Below are 20,277 nucleotides of genomic sequence, written 5' to 3' on the forward strand. Positions count from 1 at the left end.
TGGTTACAGCAATAGCAACCCTAACTAAGACAAATAAATTATGTTTGATTGTGGCATCTCCCTATAGGAAAGCTTAAAATGTTGGGTCGGGGATCGAGACAGGGTGTCTCTGTGTAGCCCTGGCTGACCTGGACTCGCTTTGTAGACCAGGCTGGCCTCGAACTCACAGCGATCCACCTGCCTCTGCCTCCGGAGTGCTGGGATTAAAGGCATGTGCCACCATGCCCAGCAAGGTGGTTGTCTTAAGAATTGTTGGGAAGCAATGGGGCTGTATCAGACATTTTGACCAGATGGCTTGTGACCATGTAAGTTGCTTCTCAAGGTCTTCTCTGCCTGCCTTGGTTAAGTAACTGGACTCCAGTAATATGCAGGGTTGTTTTATCTGCCCTTCTTGGAAATTGTGTCAGGAGTTTTCCACATTTAGGCTGTGAGTTATGGTTTTGTAAAACTGAAGCAAATTCAACAAATACTGAATACATGTCTGGTCTAACGCTAACACAGCCCATACGGATGAAAATTAAGATCGTGGGAATTTAGAACCACAAGTGACGTCTCAGAGAGTATCAGGGAAAGCGTCCATCATCTGGCTTGTCCGCTGAGAGTCCAGGAGTCATTTCTGGGCGCTATGGAGACGGCTCAGTATGTAAAAGCCCTTGCAGCCGAGCCTGGCGTCTTCCTAAGTTTGATCGCCGCCACCTGTGTGGCCAAAGGAGGCCACCAACTCCTGCAACTTCGCGTTTGGCTTTCACACAAATGTCCATTAATAAATGTGAAATTCATCTCTGCCTCCTTGTGGAGCTACAGCTGCCATACTTGCAGTTCCACCCACCGCCCCATGGTGGCGCCCCTGTTTTCTGTTAGTTTTCTCTGTTCTCCCAAGGTACTTAGTGTTAATATCATTGTGTGTATGTGGCTTGTGGTGTGTGAGTGTGGCTTGTGGTGTGTCGTCAGTGTGGTTTGTGGTGTGTGAGTGTGGTGTATGTGTGTGTAGGCAAAGGTCCATTTCCGCTGCCTTCTCCAGTCACTTTCTGCCTTATGTCTTGAGACCTGCAGCTCACTTATTTGGCCACACTAGGTGGCCCAGGAGTCGTCTCCGCCTCCCTAGCGTTGGGATGACAGGTATGCAGCGTGTCTGGGCTGTTATGTGGGTGCTTGGGATACAAACTTTTGATTATGTGGCAACCAGTTTACTGACAGCCATCTCCCACCCCCCATTTCCCCAACCATCATCTCTCCGCCCCCCCCCCCCCATCTGTATAACCTTTCCTTGTGCTTTCTATGTGGTTCTTGATAGGAAACACTCAGACTCAACGTGTAAGCCAGGTTGGCAGCAATTCTTCTGTCTCTTCTGGGATTACAGATGTGTACCTCCAAGCCTGGTCTTTAGGACTTTTTTTTTTTTTTGCCATGTTGGTTTGTGCAAGTTGAAATGAAATCACAAGAAGACAATTAGGACACCTTTCTTTTCTCTTTCTCTTTCTTTCTCTTTTCCTTTTTTGTTTTGTTTTGTTTTTGTTTTTGTTTTTTGAGACATTGTTTCTCTATGTAGCCTTGGCTGTCCTGGACTAGCTTTGTAGACCAGACTGGCCTGGAACTCACAGTGATCTGCCTACCTCTGCCTCCCGAGTGCTGGGATTAAAGTCATGCACCACCATGCTTGGCTTAAAACACATTTCAAACCAGTAGTTATTAATTGTGGGCTTTAATTCCAGTGTCTTTGGATATCCTTTGTGTGTCTCTGCAGACAAATGATAAACTAATGTGTGTTAAAGTTGTGTCTTTTTCCTTTCTTTCTCTCCCTCTCCCCCTGGACAAGACAGGATTTCTCTGTGTACCTCTGGCTGTCCTGGACTCTCTTTGTAGACCAGGCTGTCCTCGAACTCGCAGACATCCATCTGCCTCTGCCTCCCAAGTGCTGGAACTGCCCAGAGTATCCTATTTTCTTCTTCTTCTTCTTCTTCTTCTTCTTCTTCTTCTTCTTCTTCTTCTTCTTCTTCTTTGGTTTTTTTTCCCCCAAGACAGGGTTTCTCTGTGTTAGCCTTGGCTGTCCTAGACTCACTTTGTAGACCAGGCTGGCCTCGAACTCACAGTGATCCACCTGCCTCTGCCTCCCGAGTGCTGGGATTAAAGGCGTGTGCCACCACGCCCAGCTGAGTATCCTATTTTCTAAGGCTGGTGTCTACAAAATGATTTTTTAAGTGTTTGGAAGACGGAAAGGTCAAGTGTCAGTTTTTTTGGGTTTTGTTGTTGTTGTTTTGGTTTTAATGTAGTGAAGGGTCAAAAAGGTGCCTCTGTAGGTAAAGACACTTGCTGCCACGCCTTACGGCCTGAGTTCAATCCCCATAACACATGTGGTGGGGTTTCAGAAAAAACTTTGAAATACATTGAGTTTAGCCAGGTGGTGCACTCCTTTAATCCTAGCACTTTGGAGGCATAGACAGGAGGATCTCTGAGTTCGAGGCCAGCCTGGTCTACAGAAACAGAGTTCCAGGACAGCCAGGGCTACACAGGGAAACCCTGTCTAGAAAAAACAACACAGAATGGAACAAACACAAATGTGGACTTTGAGCTCTGTGGTAGAGGCTGGAGAGATGGCTCAGTGGTTCAGAAGCCCTTGCTGTTCTTGCAGAGGACCTAGGTTCAGTTCCCAGAACCCACATCAGGCTGCTCACGGCTGTTTGCAGCTTCCATTCCAGCGGCTGACACCCTGCTCTGGCTCCCGCGGTCACCTGCACACACACATCAAATAATAACACACCTGTGTTAAACTGGGATCAGGCTAATGAAATTATTTTTAATATTTTCTTTTGTATGCATGTTTGTTTTGTATGTATGTATGTATGTAATATTTTGCTTGTGTGTACGCACGTATGGCATGCATGTGAGAGGTCAGAGGACAACTGTCTGAACTTTCTTTTCTCCTTCTACCACGTGGGTTCTGGGTCTTAGCTTGGTGGCAAGCACCCTAACCCACTCAGCCATATCACCATCTCTATGTTAGTTGTTTTAAGGTAGTGGTAAGTATAAAGAAAAAATTTAGGTTAAGAATTTGTTAATTCGACCAGCTGGGCGTGGTGGCGCACGCCTTTAATCCCAGCACTCGGGAGGCAGAGGTAGGCGGATCGCTGTGATTTCGAGGCCAGCCTGGTCTACAAAGTGAGTCCAGGATGGCCAAGGCTACACAGAAAGACCTTGTCTCGAAAAACCAAAAAAAAAAAAAAAAAAAAAAAAAAAAAAAAAAAGAATTTGTTAATTCAGGCCAAGTGGTGGTGGCGCACGCCTGTATTCCCAGCACTTAGGAGGGCAGAGGCAGGTGGATTGCTGTGAGTTCGAGGCCAGCCTGGTCTACAAAGAAAGTCCAGGACAGCCAAGGCTACACAGAGAAACCCTGTCTTGAAAAAAAGAAAGAAAGAAAAAGGAAAAAGAAAAAGAAAAACAGAACTTGTTAATTCTTTAATTTTTAAAATCTCATTTTGGCCAGCCTGGCTTCAGACTTCCTGTTTAGTGAAAGATGGCCTTGCGGCTCCTGCTTCCTCCTCTCATGTGGGATCTGAGGTGAGCGCCACCATACCTGGCTCCCGGCCAGCAGGCGCTCACACATACACATAAAAGTAAATAAAGTTACTTTATATCTTAAAGTATCTTTGAGGTGAGAACAAATGTTTACCCTTTGTTCTTGCCAGTGCAGTGCAACAGGAAGTGTGTGTTCTGGCCTTCAACTGTTCTTTCACCACTATTCCTGACAAATCATAAATCTGATACTTTTCTTTTACACTAACTTATAGCATGTATATAAATGCACACACTCTTGAGTACTATTCCCACTAAATGGGGACACAGTTATACTTCATTGTTATATTTAATCTCCATCTTTCCCTCTTGCTTTCTATTTAGGGCACAAGAATTGGTTTTTCAAAGGAAGAAATTAAGCCCAGAGTGAAGACCTGCTTCCCACAAACTTAATATTGTGCAGATTGTCTTACCTCTTGGGATCTCAGTGGCCTCATCTGTTGGGGGGGGGGGGGGAAGATAAAAACCCTCAGCCTCTCTGTGGGTAAGTGCCCAGTGAAGAGCTATCTTTTGTGACAAACAAGATCTCCAGACAAGAAAACCATAAAACAGACGTGATAGTGGCTTAAACACTACAGGTTTGTTTTCTCATTTGAAATAATTATCTTTAGCTGGGCACAGTAGCACATGCCTGTAATCCCAGTGCTCAGAGTAGTGGCAGAGGCAGGGGGATCTCTGTGAGTTCGAGGCCAGCCTGGTTTACAGAGGGAGTCCAGGACAGCTGGGGCTACACAGAGAAACCCTGTCTTGAGAAAAAAAACACAACCCCCCCAAAACCCTCTTTATGGTGTGGGCAAGTAAAGGCAGAGCTTCACTGTGTGGCCCAGGCTGGTCTAGAACTCACTGCAGGGTCCAGGCTGGTCTAGAACTTACTGTGGGGTCCAGGCTGGCCTTGAGCTGACAGCAATCCTCTTGCCTCTGCCTCTGTGTGATAGGAGTATAAGCATGCAGCACCGTATTTAGCTTAAAGTAATTCTTTGTTTGTTTGTTTGTTTTTGTTTTTTCGAGACAGGGTCTCTCTATGTAGCCTTGGCTGTCCTGGACTCACTTTGTAGACCAGGCTGGCCTCGAACTCACAGCGATCCACCTGCCTCTGCCTCCTGAGTTCTGGGATTAAAGGCGTGCACCACCACCACCCGGCTTAAAGTAATTCTTTAAAAGATTTATTTTTAGTTGAGGTGTGTGTGTATGTGTATGTTGGTTTGTGTGTGTATCTGTGTGTGTTTATGTGTATATTAGTGTGTGTGTCTGTCTGTCTGTCTATTTGTATGTTGGTTTGTGTGTGTGTATCTGTGTGTGTTTATGTGTATATTAGTATGTGTGTGTGTCTATGTATATGTTGGTGTGTGAGTCTGTGTGTGTGTCTCTGTGTTTCTGTGTGTCTGTGTGTGTATGTTGGTGTGTGTGCATGCTTGTGAACATGCATGCTCTCAGAGGCCAGCAGAATGCAATCCCATGGGACTGGAATCGCAGGTGATTGTGAGCCACCCAGCAAAGGTGTTGGGAGTGGAACTTGGGTCAAGAGCAGTGTGTGTCCTTAAGCACTGAACCATCCTTCCAGCCCCCAAAATAATTTTGTCTTTTAAATTTTAATTTTGTTTTATCCTATGTGTAAAATGCTTTGCCTGTTTGTGCACCGTGTATGTGCCTCTGAGGCCAGAAGAGAGCACCTGCCCCTCTGGAACTGGGCAGTTGTGAGCAGCCATGTGGGTGCCAGGAACTGAACTTGGGTTCTCTGGAAGAGCAGCCAGTGCTTTTAGGGCTGAATCTAAAATAAATCTTTTTTGTTTGTTTGTTTTTGTTATTTTTTAATTTTTAAAAATAATTTATTCAGCTTACATCCTAATTGTTATCCCTTCACTCGTATCTTCCTACTCCCCCTCTCTGTTCCCTATTCCCCTCCCTTGACCTGTGACAGAAGGGGACTTCCTCCCCCCCCCCCCCATATGACCACATCCTGGTAGCCTGCTTCCCCTTCCTCTGAGTGCCACCAGGCCTCCCCACCAAGGGGAAGTGGTCAAATAGGGGGCACCAGAGTTCATGTCAGAGTCAGTCAGTGTGGAGAATGCGCTGTCCGTGGGCTGGATCTGAACAGGGGGGGTCTCGGTTTTCTGCATGCATTGCCTAAAATAATTCTTGAAGACATAGTTTAGAGTGGGCAGAGTGACCTTGTAAAGTTGTCTGAGTCCTAACCTAGTCCTTGATCTGCTGCCCCAAAGATAAAAATCCAAGATGGCTGCCAGACCTCTACTGTCAGGGCGAGGTTCCCACAGCATGGCAAAGACAAAGGCGAATGCGTTTTGTTTCTCTGGAGACTCCCGGAACAAAAGCTCAGACTTCCAGGAAGCAGGCTGCCCTCAATGAACCTGGTTTGTGCTACCGAGATGGAAAGAACAGTTGGGTGTCAGGGGGGAAGCACAATGGAAGTCCTTAGGGCCTTGGTAGAGACATACACTGCTAAGGGATGGGGCAGAGCTTCCGGTCCGACCACTGCCTAGAGAAGGAAATTGTCTGTCTGTTCGTTGTGGGGTATTCACCAGCGCAGACTGCTGGGACATGGGCATAAGGCAGTGGAAAGTCTTTTATTAGCCGCCAGCAACTACACTGCATGTTCAGGATCCCAGTGCAGTCCTGGGCCTTTCTCAGGATGAGCTTTTAGGCACAAAACCATGTTCTGGGTTGACATATTTTGGTTAAAAATAAGTTAGCCAGAAGAGGGCCTACAGAAGCCAAAAAGCAAGGTGAGTCCATTTAGAGACTTTTCCATATGGCTCAGTTGTGCTAAGGTCTTGAGGAGTATCATATACTAAGTTGTATTTCTGACATTTTATTTTTTTTCTGACATTTTATTGAGCTGCTTCTTCTTCTTCCTTTCTTCCTTGCTTCCTCTATTATTATTATTATTATTATTATTATTATTATTATTATTATTATTATTATTATTATTATCTCATTTGTTTTTGAGACAGGATCTTGTGAGTTCCAAGCTGGTCTGGAACTCACAATATAGCCCAGGTCATTGAAGTAATCAAATCTCCTGACTGTGGAGTTGTGATTGTTATACCAAGATTACTCAGACCGCAAGACCCCCCAAAAAGATCACCAGGGCTCAATACCGATGCAACATACACAGGGTCCTGTATTACGGGCTCAGAGCTTTGGATCACAGTCCTTCCTGACACAGCAGGATAGGAGAATGACCCCGAGCTTCAAGGGTAATGGGTTTATAAGGAAAAACTGTAATTGGGGGTTGGAGTCACAGGGAAGTAAGGAAAAAACCATAAGAGGCACGGAGTCCTGAGTCTCAGGAATGTAGGCCCTCAGGCAGTTTGGGTCCAGGAGGCTGAATCTCCAGGGAAATTGTTTTATCTCAGAGGACCAATGGGCATTAATTGTATTTAATTACTCCTGTGGAGTTTCTGGAGACTGCTGGCAGGCCCAGTTTATGGCAGTGCGTGGTCATTCCCAGACCACAGGAAGAAGTGAAGTCACCTGGAGGATAAGTTCTTACAGAACATTCACAGACCAAGGCACTAATTGTAGAATATAGATTAAATATAGAATATGGCGTTAATTGTGCCCTTACATGATCACACGCACGCCTGTCCCCAGGCGCTTGGCTGTATTTTTCTTTTACTCTGGGATTCATTATAGAGGCGCCTCTCTCTTGTTTGGAGTTTGCGAACAAGCCCCCGTTAAATGCTCAGTGGATGTTTGTTCTGTGGCTGACGGTGACGGTGACGTACAGACCAGCGGATAGTTGTCAGACTTCCAGCAGGTCTGTGAGCACGACAGAGACAATGACAGAGCCCTTTCCCTGGGGGTGGGGGGGGAGGGGGTGTCCCTAACCAGCCATCAGAAGTGACTAAGCTGGTAAGTGTGACCCCTCTCCGTGTGCCTTCAGGATGGCCACATAGTTGGAAAACGGCGTTTGCTGTTTTTAAAGTCACTTAGCATCTCTTTTTTTTTTTTTTAAGATTTATTTATTTATTATTATGTATACACTGCTCTGCCTGCATGTGTACACCTACAGGCCAGATGAAGGCATCAGATCACATTATAGATGGTATAGTTGTGAGCCACCATGTGGTTGCTGGGAATTGAACTCAGGACCTCTGGAAGAGCAGACAGTGCTCTTAGCCTCTGAGCCATCTCTCCAGCCCCCCCCCCCCCCCACTTAGCATATCTTGACTGTCATGAGCTTTCTCTCACTACTGGCCCTTGCTAAAGTCGTTCAAGCACAGCATTTCAGAGGGTGATACTGGGAGCTGAAACCAGGGCAGGACACGTGTTCCTCAACTGAGTGCTCTGACTGAGTGACGTGCATCCAGCCTCAGGCATGCCAATATTTTCTTTGCAGATTTTCCTTGAACATATTTATAGACACACAGGATTTTGTCATTCAGGTGACCAGGTGTGTCAGGACACGGCTGCAATCCTAGCCCTTGGGAGGTTGGGCTCCCTATCTGGGCATGTTACCTCTTCCCGGGAGACCCTCTGTTATCCAATGGCTGCCGTCTGGTCCGGCTGTTTCCTGTAGGCCCTCTTCCACGCGGCCCGTGTTCTTGGCGTTATTCTTGCTCTGCTCTCAGGCAGCCTCTGTGTACACCAGCGTGCGGTGTCAGATCTTAATCCCGTAGGATCCTTGCCGGAGACTTCCCTGAGCTCTGTGTTGTCATGGAAATAGAATAAAGTCTGACCTACTGTTCTCAAAATATTTGAAACATTTTGCTCTTTAGAGCCCTGTTGCCCCTACTTGTGAGAGATGAGCATGGACCACTACACTACAGAAAACCTCTCAACATCCTACCTGACACACACACACACACACACACACACACACACACACACACACACACTTTTTTTTTTTGAGACAGGGTTTCCCTGTGTAGCCTTGGCCATCCTGGACTCACTTTGTAGACCAGGTTAGTCTCGAAATCACATCAATCCTCCTGCCTCTGCCTCCCGAGTGCTAGGATTACAGGTATGCGCCACCACGCCCAGCCTAGAGTGACTTGGCTCTAGTTTTATGTGCACAGGTGTCGTGCCCGTGTGTGTGTGTGTGTGTGTGTGTGTGTGTGTGTGTGTGTGTGTCTGTGCTCTGAGTGCAAGCCTTGTGCCTGCAGAGGCCGGGAGAGGGTGTCAGGTCTTCTGGAACTGGAGTTACAGGCAGCTGTGAGCTGCCGTGTGGGTGCCTGGAATTGAACCTGAGTCCTTTGGAGGAGCAGCCGGTGCTTTTAACCAACGAGCCACCTCTCCAGCTCCTTGTTTTAGTTTTCAACACAGGATCTCAGGCTGGGGGTGTGGCTCAGCTGGTGAAACCTGACTGAGTTCCTTCCCCAGCACTGAGTACGGTTGGGTGTGGTGGTGTGCATCTGCCGTCTGCGCTCTTGGGGTGTGGAGGCAGGAGAGTCACAACTTGGCCATCTGAACCATATAATGGCTATAGAATGAGAAAAAACAAAAACAAAAACAAAAACAAAACAAAGACAGGGTCTCAGATTGGGCTGGCCAGGTGCTGGGATTATGGGTGGGTGACCTAATGACATATAATTGGGTAATTTCATATGGTTGAGAGAATACTTGTAGCTAGTTGATTTTTTTCTTTTCGGTCTTTCAAGACAGGGTTTCTCTGTGTAACAGCCCCGGCTGTCCTGGACTCGCTTTGTAGAGCAGGCTGGCCTTGAACTCACAGAGATCCTCCAGTCCTCTGCCTCCTAAGTGCTGGGATCAAAGGCGTGCGCCACCATGCCTGGCTGCTAATTGTTTCTTAATCACATGACATTCAGAAAGTAGTTTATGTTCCTAATTAGCTTGAAAGTTCATTAAATGTATACATTAAAAATGCTTCCCTAGGGGCTGGAGAGATGGCTCAGAGGGTTAGAAGCACTGGTTACTCTTCTGGAGGTCCTGAGTTCAATTCCCAGCAGCCACATGGTGGCTCACAACCATCTATAATGAGATATGGTGCCCTCTACTGGCTGTGTAGCTGTACATGCGGACACAACATTGCGTACATAATAAATAAATAAATCTTTAAAAAATGGTTCCCTAGTACTTTCAATGAATATGCCTAGCTATATAGATAGATATAAACACAATTTATAGTTTTTTCTTCCTTTTCTCTTTTTTTAAAAGATGTATTTATTTATTATTATGTATACAGTGCTCTGCCTGCATGTACACCTGCAGGCCAGAAGAGGACATCAGATCTCATTATAGATGGCTGTGAGCCACCATGTGGTTGCTGGGAATTGAACTCAGGACCTCTGGAAGAGGAGTCAGTGCCCTTAGCCTCTGAGCCATCTCTCCAGCCCCTCTTCCTTTTCTCTTAATCATGTATTTAAAAAAAAAATTTAGGATTCTTATTATCATTTTTTCACTGAAGTTTGGGACTTCAAAATTAAAAAAAAATAGGGGCTGGAGAGATGGCTCAGTGGTTAAGAGCGCCACCTGCTCTTCCAGAGGTCCTGAGTTCAAGCCCCAGCAACCACATGGTGGCTCACAACCATCTAATGTAATCTGATACCCTTGTCTGCAGATAAAGCACTCATATGCAATAAATAAAATAAATAAATATTTTTTAAAAATTAAAAAATATATTTATATGTATATGTCTTATAAGGGCAAAATTAATACCATATCCTATATGTAATTTATATTCTGCAATTAATGCCATAGTCTGTGAATGTTCTGTGAGAACTTGTCCTCCAGGTGACTTCACTTCTTCCTGTGTCCTGGGAATGACCACGCACTGCCAGAAACTAGACCTGCCAGTACTCTCCAGAAACTCCACTGGAGCAACTAGATACAATTAAAGCCCCAAAATCCTCTGAGATAAAACAATTTCCCTGAAGATTTAGCCTTCTGGACCCAACCGGCCTGATGGTTGACATTCCTGAGACTCATGACCCCCTCTTATGGTTTTTTCCTTACTTCCCTGTGACTCTAACCCCCAATTACAGTTTCTCCCTTATGAACCCACTGCCCTTGAAGCTCCGGTGTCACTCTGCTCTCCTGCTGCGTCAGGAACGGTTGTGATCTGAGCCTCAAGCTTCGTAATACAGGACTCTGTGTATGTTGCATTGGTATTGAGTCCTGGTCTTTTTGGGGGGGCCTTTCACGATCTGGGTGATCTCAGCATTACACTGAGCGATCTCGGTATTACATTCTGTGTGAATGTCTGCTCTGTGTGTGCAGTGCCCATGGAGGCCAGAAAAAGGCATCTCCCGGGAGCTGGAGTTATAGGCATCTGTGAGCCACCTAATGTGGGTGCTGGGAACCGAACTCACGACCTCTGCGAGAGTAGCAAGGACTCTGAGCCACTGAGCTGTCGCTGCGGTTCATCATATATAGCTTCCGCTTTCTTTTTCCAGCTAAATTTTTTAGTTAGTGTACAAGATAACGGGTTTAGCTGTGATATTTTATGCCCACACATCAGTGCGGTTTGTTTTCCACCACCACCACGACCTTTCTTCTTCTCTTACTGATTCTTCCCCCCGCCCTCCCCATAGCTTCCTTTCTGGTTTTATGTCACATGAGTATACATGTATTTAAATACAGATTTCTCACATGACATTAAACACGTGATGCTTTGTCTCCTCCTCCTCTTCTGTCCCCGTCATGTCCCCTTTTTCCCTTCCTTTCAGCCCTTTCTTTCCTTCATAGTCCAAATTCTCACTTACTTACTTTTTTTCCCCTTAGACAGAGTCTCTGCACCCAGCTTGGCTTAGAACTCACTGCATAGCCCAGGCTGGCCTTGAACTCATGGCCATCCACCTGCCTCAACATCCCAAGTGCTGGGTACAAGACTGAGCTACCATGTCTAACTCCCAAAATGTTTGGAAGTCAAAGCTTTGTTTCTCATCTTTTACATCTCCTCCCTGCCTCCTTCCCTCTCCTCCTGTCATTTTGGTTTGGGGACAGGAACTTCCTGTGTGGCTTGGGCTAGCATCAGCTGTGGTTTTCCTAGCCTAGCCTCCCAAGTGCTGGGACTACAGCTGTGCGCCACCACTCCAAGCTCTGTCTGTCTGTTTTCAGACAGAGTCTTCCTAAGCACCCTGTGCTGTCCTAGGATTTACAATCCCCCGGCCTCAACCACCAGAATGGCCCATGCCAACTCATTAAGCTCTCCCCTGATTTTCTTCTTTTAAAAAATAATGTTTTCTAAGTGGCACTCGGAAGACAGAGGCAGGAGGATCTCTGTGAGTTTGAGACCAGCCTGGTCCACAAAGCAAGTCCAGGACAGCTAGGGCTACATAGAGAAGACCTGTCTTGAAACCTCCCCCATAAACAACAAACAAACAAACAAAACACCACCCACAACAACAACTGAGCAAAAAAAATTTTTTGTTTTTCGAGACAGGGTTTCATCTGCCTCTGCCTCCCGAGTGCTGGGATTAAAGGCGTGCGCCACCACTGCCCGGCATAATTTTTTTTTACATTCGCTTTTTTCCTTATTTGTCGCATTTCCTCACTGAGCCATCTTGCCGGCTGTCCCCTGCCTCTCTTTGGTTTGTTGTAAGCATCAGATTTGTAAGTTATAACCTATTTTCTAACCATGTCCTAGAGGCGTTTGTTTGGTTTTTGCTTGCTTGTTTTATGTTTTGCATTTAGCCTCTTGAAATGTAGTATATTATTAAAATGGCTTTGGGAACATATGTCCCCAGCCACCCAGCGTCCTTCCAGGACGAGGTGGAGTGTCATCCAGGCACAGCACTGTTTTCCCCTGGTTGTGTGTGTGTGCTTTCACTCTGGAAGCTGAGTCTGCGGAAAGTGCAGATAGAGCGCCTGTGAGTGCCCGCGGGAACTGGAAGAAGCGAACCGTATGGTAACGGGGTGTGGGGATTAACTCTGGGCAGTGGAGGGAAGGAAGTGTTAATTCTGACCAGTGGAAGGACCGCGAAGCGTTGCTAATGTTGACTATGCACAAAGCCCCACATTTGGGAAGCATGTCTGAAGCAATAGTAAAAAGGGCACTGGGCAGGAATCAGGCGACACGACACTGACCGTGCTATTTAATGCAGTTGGCGTGTAGAAGAATTAATCACAGTCTGTAATCAGCCAAGAAGAGAGAAATATTGTTATTTTAAAAGGAGGGAGGGAGGGAGGGAGGGAAGGAGGGAGAGAGAGGGAGGATGAGAAGTTAATCCCATCTGTTGTGTTGCTCCCCTCGATGGCGGGGAGGGAGCCCGGAGCTGTGCATTTTCGGCAGGCGCTCTCCCACCCAGCCTGACCGCTTCATCGCTAACCCACCCAGGTCACTTACACTTAGAATGTACTAGACCCTGATATTGGTCCCAGTTCAGGGCTCCCTGACCGGGGAAACTGTTTGCTAGAAGCTGCTTTTCAAGACTCCAGCCCTTCTGGTCAGAGAAGGCAGAAGGCAAACTTTGAGTCTTGGCTGTTGCTTCTGATTTGAAGGATTGATTGTCCGACTTTATTACAGTGACTGTCTCAAGCGAGTGACTGGCGTCCTGCAACAGAGCAGCATGTCAGAGAAAGGCTCCCTGAAGAGGACCTTGTAGAAATAAGGGGGTGTGAGAAACAGACTGGGTGGACAAGTCTGTGTTGTTATGCTACAGAGTTGTATAGAAGACAGATAGACACGTGACCCATAGGAAGTGGGGGGGGTGGGGGGCCAGGGGGTAGGGGGAGCAGGGAGCGGGGGGGGGGGCAGAACTCATTCTTCTCAGCAACGATGATTGCGACAGAGCTGAAATGTGGAAGGAAGCAGGAGGGGAAGGATGGTTGTCTGAGCCAAATGTGACTGGAAATACCCTGGAGCACTCCATGGGTGCCTGGATGAGGAGCTGTGTACAGCTTGCACTGTGTTAAGGCCTGGTGCTTTGGTCAGGCCCAGATGAACAGAGAAGGTAGTGAGCTGTATTTTACGTTAATACAGCAGGGACAACCATTTGCCTCCCATCCTAAGATGGTAAAACATCCTGAATGCGCTGAGAAATGTACAGTCAGCACAGATTGTATGTGGCACCAGGGGAGAGCAGAGAGCGGGGAAGGAGGAAGCCGGAGAGAGGAGAGAAAAAAGCGAGCACAGCCAACCTAGCAGGGGTATAAGGAGAATGACAAGCTGGGGACATGGAGGCCTGTGAGCCGAGGGAGTTTAGGGCAGATGAGGAAAGCTAGGAGGCCAGCATGGACACTGACATGTGTAACAGGTACCTGTGACACTGAGGGGGCCTGGAGGCCAACATGCGCACTGTTATGCTAACAGGCACCGCAGATGGCCATTTGTCCCTTCTGCCTTTCGGAATTTGAGGAAAGACACATGCCTGTAATCTCAGCAGAGGCAGGTGGCTCTCTGAGTTTGAAGCCAGTCTGGTCTACAGAGTGAGGTCCAGGATAGCCTGAGACACACACTTGCCTTTAATCCCAGCACTTGGGAGGCAGAGGCAGGAGGGTCTCTGTGAGTTTGAGGCCAGCCTGGTCTACAAAGCAAGAAAGGACAGCCAAGGCTACACAGAGAAACCCTGTCTTGAAAAAACAAAGACAAAACCAAAGCAAAATCCCAAAACACCCCCAAAACAAACAAAACCCCAAAAACAAAAAAGCAGTCAGCAGTACATATTTTGGGGTGGCAAAAAAGTGATGTTTAATAGTGATTTATTATTATTATTATTATTATTATTTTCCAGACAGGGTCTCTCTGTGTAGCCTTGGCCGTCCTGGACTCACTTTGTAGACCAGGCTGGCCTTGAACTCACAGCGATCCGCCTACCTCTGCCTCCCGAGTGCTGGGATTAAAGGCGTGTGCCACCACACCCGGCTCTTAATAGTGATTTTTAACATTTTAAAACCTATGTTAGCTTTTATCTGTTATAAACTCTAATCAGAAATCCCATACTCACCACAATCCAACACTTTTTGATCACTGACAAAGATGCAAGAAGTGGGAAGGTTTATGTCATGAGATTTTATGTTCCATTCAGGAAATTATATATATATATATATATATATATATATATATATATATATATATATATATATATATATATCTTTAGGTTATAGATATAATTTGTCTATATAAAATGTAAATAAACTTTGCTTGGGAACCCATCCCCAATATACCTCATTATGTATATGCAAATATCTCAAAATTGAAAAAACAAATCTGGAATTTAAACCCATTTCTGGTCCCACACATTTTGGATAAGGGGCACTCAGCCCACACAAAGAAGACTCCCACGTTCCGATACGTTGATGGTCATGACATCAAGTGTTTGTCCATCCCACAGGCTACCTCCGCAACAAAGCTGAGCAGGAGACGGGCACGCAGAACTCCATTAGACGATGGAGCAGTTGGAGCAGTAACAACCTAAACCATCACAAAGACCAAAGATTTTTTTTTTCAAGACCTAAGATTTTAACTTGTCCTTTAGAGCAATTGGCTGGCTTTTAGACTTTACCTACTCAGTGAGTTTTCTCCCTTGACTTGGGTTTCCAGGAAAAGAGGGACCTTAGGTAAGTGACAGATATAAATAAGACAGTTGCCTCAGCAGTGTTTGCTCTGGTATGTGACCCTGCTGTTCCTTCTGTGCTGTGCAGAGGCATCTGACTGGAGACTAATGCAAAAGTAAGCTAATATAACTCAGGGACCCTTGGCTGAGGGCCCAGATCATGGGCAGGCCCTTTCCACACTTCTCCATTCCCAGCATCCAAGTCACACATAGTCTGTGTTCTCCTTAAACACCTCAAGATGGAGCCAGGCCTTTAACCCCAGCACATGGGACACAGAGACAGGCGGAGTTCAAGGCCAGCCTGGTCTACAAAGTGAGTCCAGGGCAGCCAAGGCTACACAGAGGAACCCTGTCTTGAAAAACCAAAACACACACACACACACACACACACACACACACACACACACACACACACAGATGTCCCTCTTCCTCTACCCTTCTTTTGGTTTCCTGAAAAGACAAGGGAGCCAAGCGAATCACGCCGTCTCCCCCTACTCTTCCAGCCTCTCTGTCTTTCTGCCTTTAGGAGGATACAGGGGTAAACACGGCCGCGGCTGCATAGAAGGTCCTTTCCTCCTCGTGCGTGGAGTCCTGGTCACTCTCCTCTTCAAGGACATTCTTCCTGCCACTGACCTCTTTATCTCTTGGGTCAAGTTTCTCTCTCTCTCCTGGACCACTCCCACTAGAGGGGAGATGCGATTTCTTCTCCATCCTGGGAACCAGCAAACTGTTGGACGTGGGAGCCACGGTTGATGTCTAGTCTTTCACAGCCAGGCTAGTCTCTGAGCCAGGCCCTTCCCTTCCTGTCTGCCTCCACCTCTGGTTTTCTGTGCTGACCATACTGTAGCCTCTGCCATCCCAGTGTGGTCCCTCTTGTCAGGGCATCGCTGTCCCAGCCACTGCAGAGCTCACAGCGTTTGGCTTTGGACACGCTTGTTACAGCTCCCTCCTCCTCCTCCTCCTCCTCCTCCTCCTCTTCTTCTTCTTCTTCTTTTTTAAAGATGTATTTATTTATTATTATGTATACAGAGCTCTGCCTACATGTGTACATCTGCAGGCCAGAGGAGGGCATTAGATCACATTGTAGATGGTTGTGAGCCACCATGTGGTTGCTGGGGATTGAACTCAGGACCTCTGGAAGAGCAGCCAGTGCTCTTAACTGCTGAGCCATCTCTCCAGCCCCCAACCCTCTTCTTTAGGAAGCCTGCCTGTCCCTCCCCGTGCCTGAAAGTGGCAGTGCCTGGGCCTTCTCCTTCACCTTCCTGCTTGCAGTAGTTCCTTGGGTGACATTGTCACGACGCCCTTTGTCAGCGCATATGCTCTGTAGGCTGGAGCTGGAAGTACAACAGTTGTGAGCCACAGCTGGGTTCTGGAGATGGGGCCCCTGCTGGGGTGTGTTTTATATTTAATAATTAAAGCAATGATAGATAGAAGGTAATAAGATATAAGAAGGTACCAGGCAGCAGATGTTTTGTTATACAGAGTTTATTAAATGAGCATTGGGGGGGAGAAGAAAAGGGGAGAGTGGTACCAGAGAGAGCGAGAGAGAGAGAGCGAGAGAGAGAGAGAGAGAGAGAGAGAGAGAGAGAGAGAGAGTAGAGAGGAGAGGGAGTAGAGAGAAAAGAGAGAGGGGAGAGAGAGCGTGTGTAGGGAGAGAGGTAGAGAGCCATGTGGAGACCACGCCCCCCGTGGCAGCTAAGCAGTGACATCACAGGGAGGCCGACTGACACAGAATAATAACAATATGGGTCTGGTGCTTTGTATTTGTTCGTTGCTTGTCCCTCCCCCGCCCCCTCGAGATTCTCACTGCAGACTGTCATGTACCCCAAGCATTGCCATTTAACCTTGTCTCCCTGTTTGACTAGTAAAGTAAGCTGGTACCTGGCCAGGGCAGGAGGAAGGTAGGCATGGCGGAAGGTTCCGAGGGCTTTGAGGACAGAGAGGATCTTGGGAAAGAGAAGCAGTCAGGTATGGAGGATGAGGAAGGAAGAGCATGGCCATGGGATAGGAGAGAGCCACGCGGGCCCAGAGGAGGGACTCTGAAGTTCCACATAAAAGAAATGGCCCAGGCGAACAACCTTAGCAAGTATTTCGGGACTATGGATGGGACATAGCCAAATATGGATGGGTGGCACGGGATGGGGGCTGGGAGATACGGGAGGTGGTTTAGGGGGTTAGTATGTGCTTGGCCCCAGGTGAATAAAGGCTGTTTTAAAATACAACAGGTGTCGGTGTCTTATATTGATTGATAGCAGGTTAGAAATTACTGCCGTAATAATTATAGCCCAATAATAAACATTATTAGGTCATACCATTTGAATTAAGCACAATGGGCCCCAGTCTTCTTCAAGTGAACCCCAGTCTTCTTCAAGTGAACCCCAATCTTCTTCAAGGGCAGCCAGTGCCAAGCCCTCGCTCCAGCCCCCAGGGTGGCTGGCTGTCTTTAGTGCTCTCCACAGGAGTATTTGATCTGCCGCTGGAGTGGAGGGTTTGTTTGTTTTTTTTTTAATCTCTTTTTGCTTCTGTTATTGTTCCTTCCAGTCAGCGCGTGACATTTGTCAACTGTCCTGGCACTAGGGTCATTGTCCTTTGCAGGAAGACGGCACGATGATGTAGTCAGAGGTTGTGACATCGATTGTAGGACACTGTTATGTTGCTGGTGGCTTTTTTCTCCTCCCATCCCTTAGCTTCTGAAATAATGACTCATGAGACTCCTTAAATATTATACAAACACCTAGGCCTTCTGGCTGGGCTCTTCTCTGACTCGCTCATAACCTAAAATAACCCATCATACCAACTACATTTTGCCTCGTGGCTGGTTGCTTGAGCCCAGACACCATGCATGCATCTTCCTCACATCTATGCCTGGCTGTATCCCAGCATCCCTTCTGCCTGCTGGACATTCCCCCCCCCCCCACCTATTTCTGGCCTCAGCTATAGGCCACAGGTTTTTTAATTAGCAGGTACTGCATCCGTACAATACACAAGAGACCCCTTCTACAGACACTGCTCTGGCAGCCATCTTGGGTCCCCCTAGTTTTGCCAGCCCTCCTGAGGGGAATTTCTGGCCTACACCTGACCTGTCTTCAAAAATAAACAAGATCGGGGTTGGGTAAAAATTCATGTGGGTCTCTTAGGCAGCATACAGGGTGGCAAATCCTCTGTATAAGTTACTCTCTTTGTTGCTGTGACAAATTCCAAGGCGAGGTTGACATCCAGGAAAAAGGGTGTTTGGGCTCCACAGTCTGAGGGTGCAACTCATCATGGCAGGATTGCGTGGTGGTTAGCGCTCCCAGCGAGGCAGCTGGTTGCATTGTATTCACAGTCAGGGGCCAGAAACAGATGAATGTGTGCAGCTCGTCTCAGCTACTTTGTGGGTTCTTCCTTTTCCCACCCTTTATGCCCCTGATTTCACCCCCATCTCTAGATAGGAGAGAAAGAAGGATAGAGGGGGGAGAGAGATAGAGGTCCTTGAATCTAATTTCATTCTTCTTGTTTCTTCTTTGAGCACGACTACTAACCAACCACAACTGACACCCCACCCCACCCTGCCAGCGACCACCCCCACCCCACCAAGGACCACCACCAACTACCCCCACCCTGCCAGCGACCACCAGCAACCACCCCCCTCACCCTCCCAGCCACCACCACAAACCACCCCCACCTCTAGGGGCACTAGCAGTTTTGTACCTCCTGAAAACTTTCCAGAATTCCAAAGGTCACCCAATCGCAGGAACTGTCTGCAGCTTAGCAAAACCACACTTCTGCTAGAGCACGAGGCAAATCACAGCCCCACATCCCAAAAGCTGGGATTAAAGGCAAAATAGATTCTCATAATAGTTCTGTGTTTTTTTAAAGGAAAACAAAATTCTGGAATTCTCCTTCTTATGGGGTCCAGGACCCCAGTCCATGTATGGATTTGAAGAAGTAAAGAAATTTATATTAATGCAAATTGAAAAGTTCTCCAAAAGTTTCATGAGTGAACATTTTTGAAATGCCACATGATTAGATCCCCATGGTTATGGTGCAGTTATTTGTTTCAAAACAATTTATAATTCTTTATGATCATTTATATTGATCTTACTCTAGAAAATATTTTTAGATTATAACCTATGATGAGCTAATTATAGTTTTCAAGAGTAAAATAATGTATCTACAAGTAAAAGAGTGTTCAGAACAAAGAAAGGTATTAACCTTCAAGCATATCTTTCTTTCTTTCTTTCTTTTTTCCGAGACAGGGTTTCTCTGTGTAGCCTTGACTGTCCTGCACTCGCTTTGTAGACCAGGCTGGCCTCGAACTCACAGCGATCCGCCTGCCTCTGCCTCCCGAGTGCTGGGATTAAAGGCATGCGCCACCACGCCCAGGGCAAGCATAGTTCTTATGAACAGTCACATAAAGTCACAGTGTCTACCAGAACTTGGAAACATCTGTTTCGTCTTCCACGTCTCTTCTTTTCTCTTCCCTCAAGAAATACTTTAAAGCATATTTGGCATAAAAGAAGAGACCTTTAACGTGAGGATACTTTTTTTTTTGGACACAGATATTTAAGAATTGAAATCTAGATCTGAGTTAGGGATTTAAAGTTTACCGACTGTATTGTCCTTGGCTGGTGCCTTAGTTTGAGTGGGACCCCTGGGCCCAAATCTGCCTATCATAATGTTCTACTTTAGGTTTCTAGGACCCTCTGGATCCTTCTACTTTGCTATTCTCCCATGCTTCTCTCATCTAGAGACCCAGAACATTCTCCACAGTTGAGTGGAGAGTGGGGTATGACTTTCACACAAACTCTGGTGCCTCATATTTGACCATGTCCCCTGGAGGAGGAGACCTGGTGGCACTCAGAGGAAGGACAGCAGGTTACCAAGAAGAGACTTGATACACTATGAGCATCTACAGGGGGAGGAAATCCCCCTCAGGAACAGTCATAGGGGAGGGGAGTAAGGGGAAAATGGGAGGGAGGGAAGAATGGGAGGATACAAGGGATGGGATAACCATTGAGATGTAACAAGAATAAATTAATAAAAAATTAAGAAAAAAAAAAAGAATTGAAATCTACCAGAACCAGGACAAAAACAAAGCCAGCCACTGGTCCCATTGTTCTTGGGTCTCAGTGGCTGACTTTGGGGTGTTTGGAGGCTCTGTGAGTGTCCCCAGGTGTGTGCTGGAGGCCTCAGCATCCAGCTGTGGGGCTGGTGCTTTCCTCAGGGCTGTCAGCATCTCCGCATCCTG

General features: G+C 46.8%; 1 long non-coding RNA gene across 3 annotated transcripts in view; it reads right to left on the bottom strand.

The window, feature by feature from the left end:
• Positions 1–1,264: 1,264 nt before the first annotated feature.
• Positions 1,265–20,277, bottom strand: part of LOC311592650 — a 30,405-nt gene continuing 11,392 nt past the window's right edge. For all 3 annotated transcript variants that reach the window (XR_014777469.1, XR_014777470.1, XR_014777471.1), the window contains exons 3-4: positions 8,050–8,237; positions 1,265–2,729 (exon numbers count right to left, since the gene is read on the bottom strand). This is a non-coding gene — a long non-coding RNA (uncharacterized lncRNA). The remainder of the gene's footprint in view (positions 2,730–8,049; positions 8,238–20,277) is intronic.

The sequence above is a fragment of the Acomys minous genome (genome assembly GCF_964271855.1).
Source record: "Acomys minous genome assembly, chromosome: 2".
In the NCBI taxonomy this organism is placed as follows: domain Eukaryota; kingdom Metazoa; phylum Chordata; class Mammalia; order Rodentia; family Muridae; genus Acomys; species Acomys minous.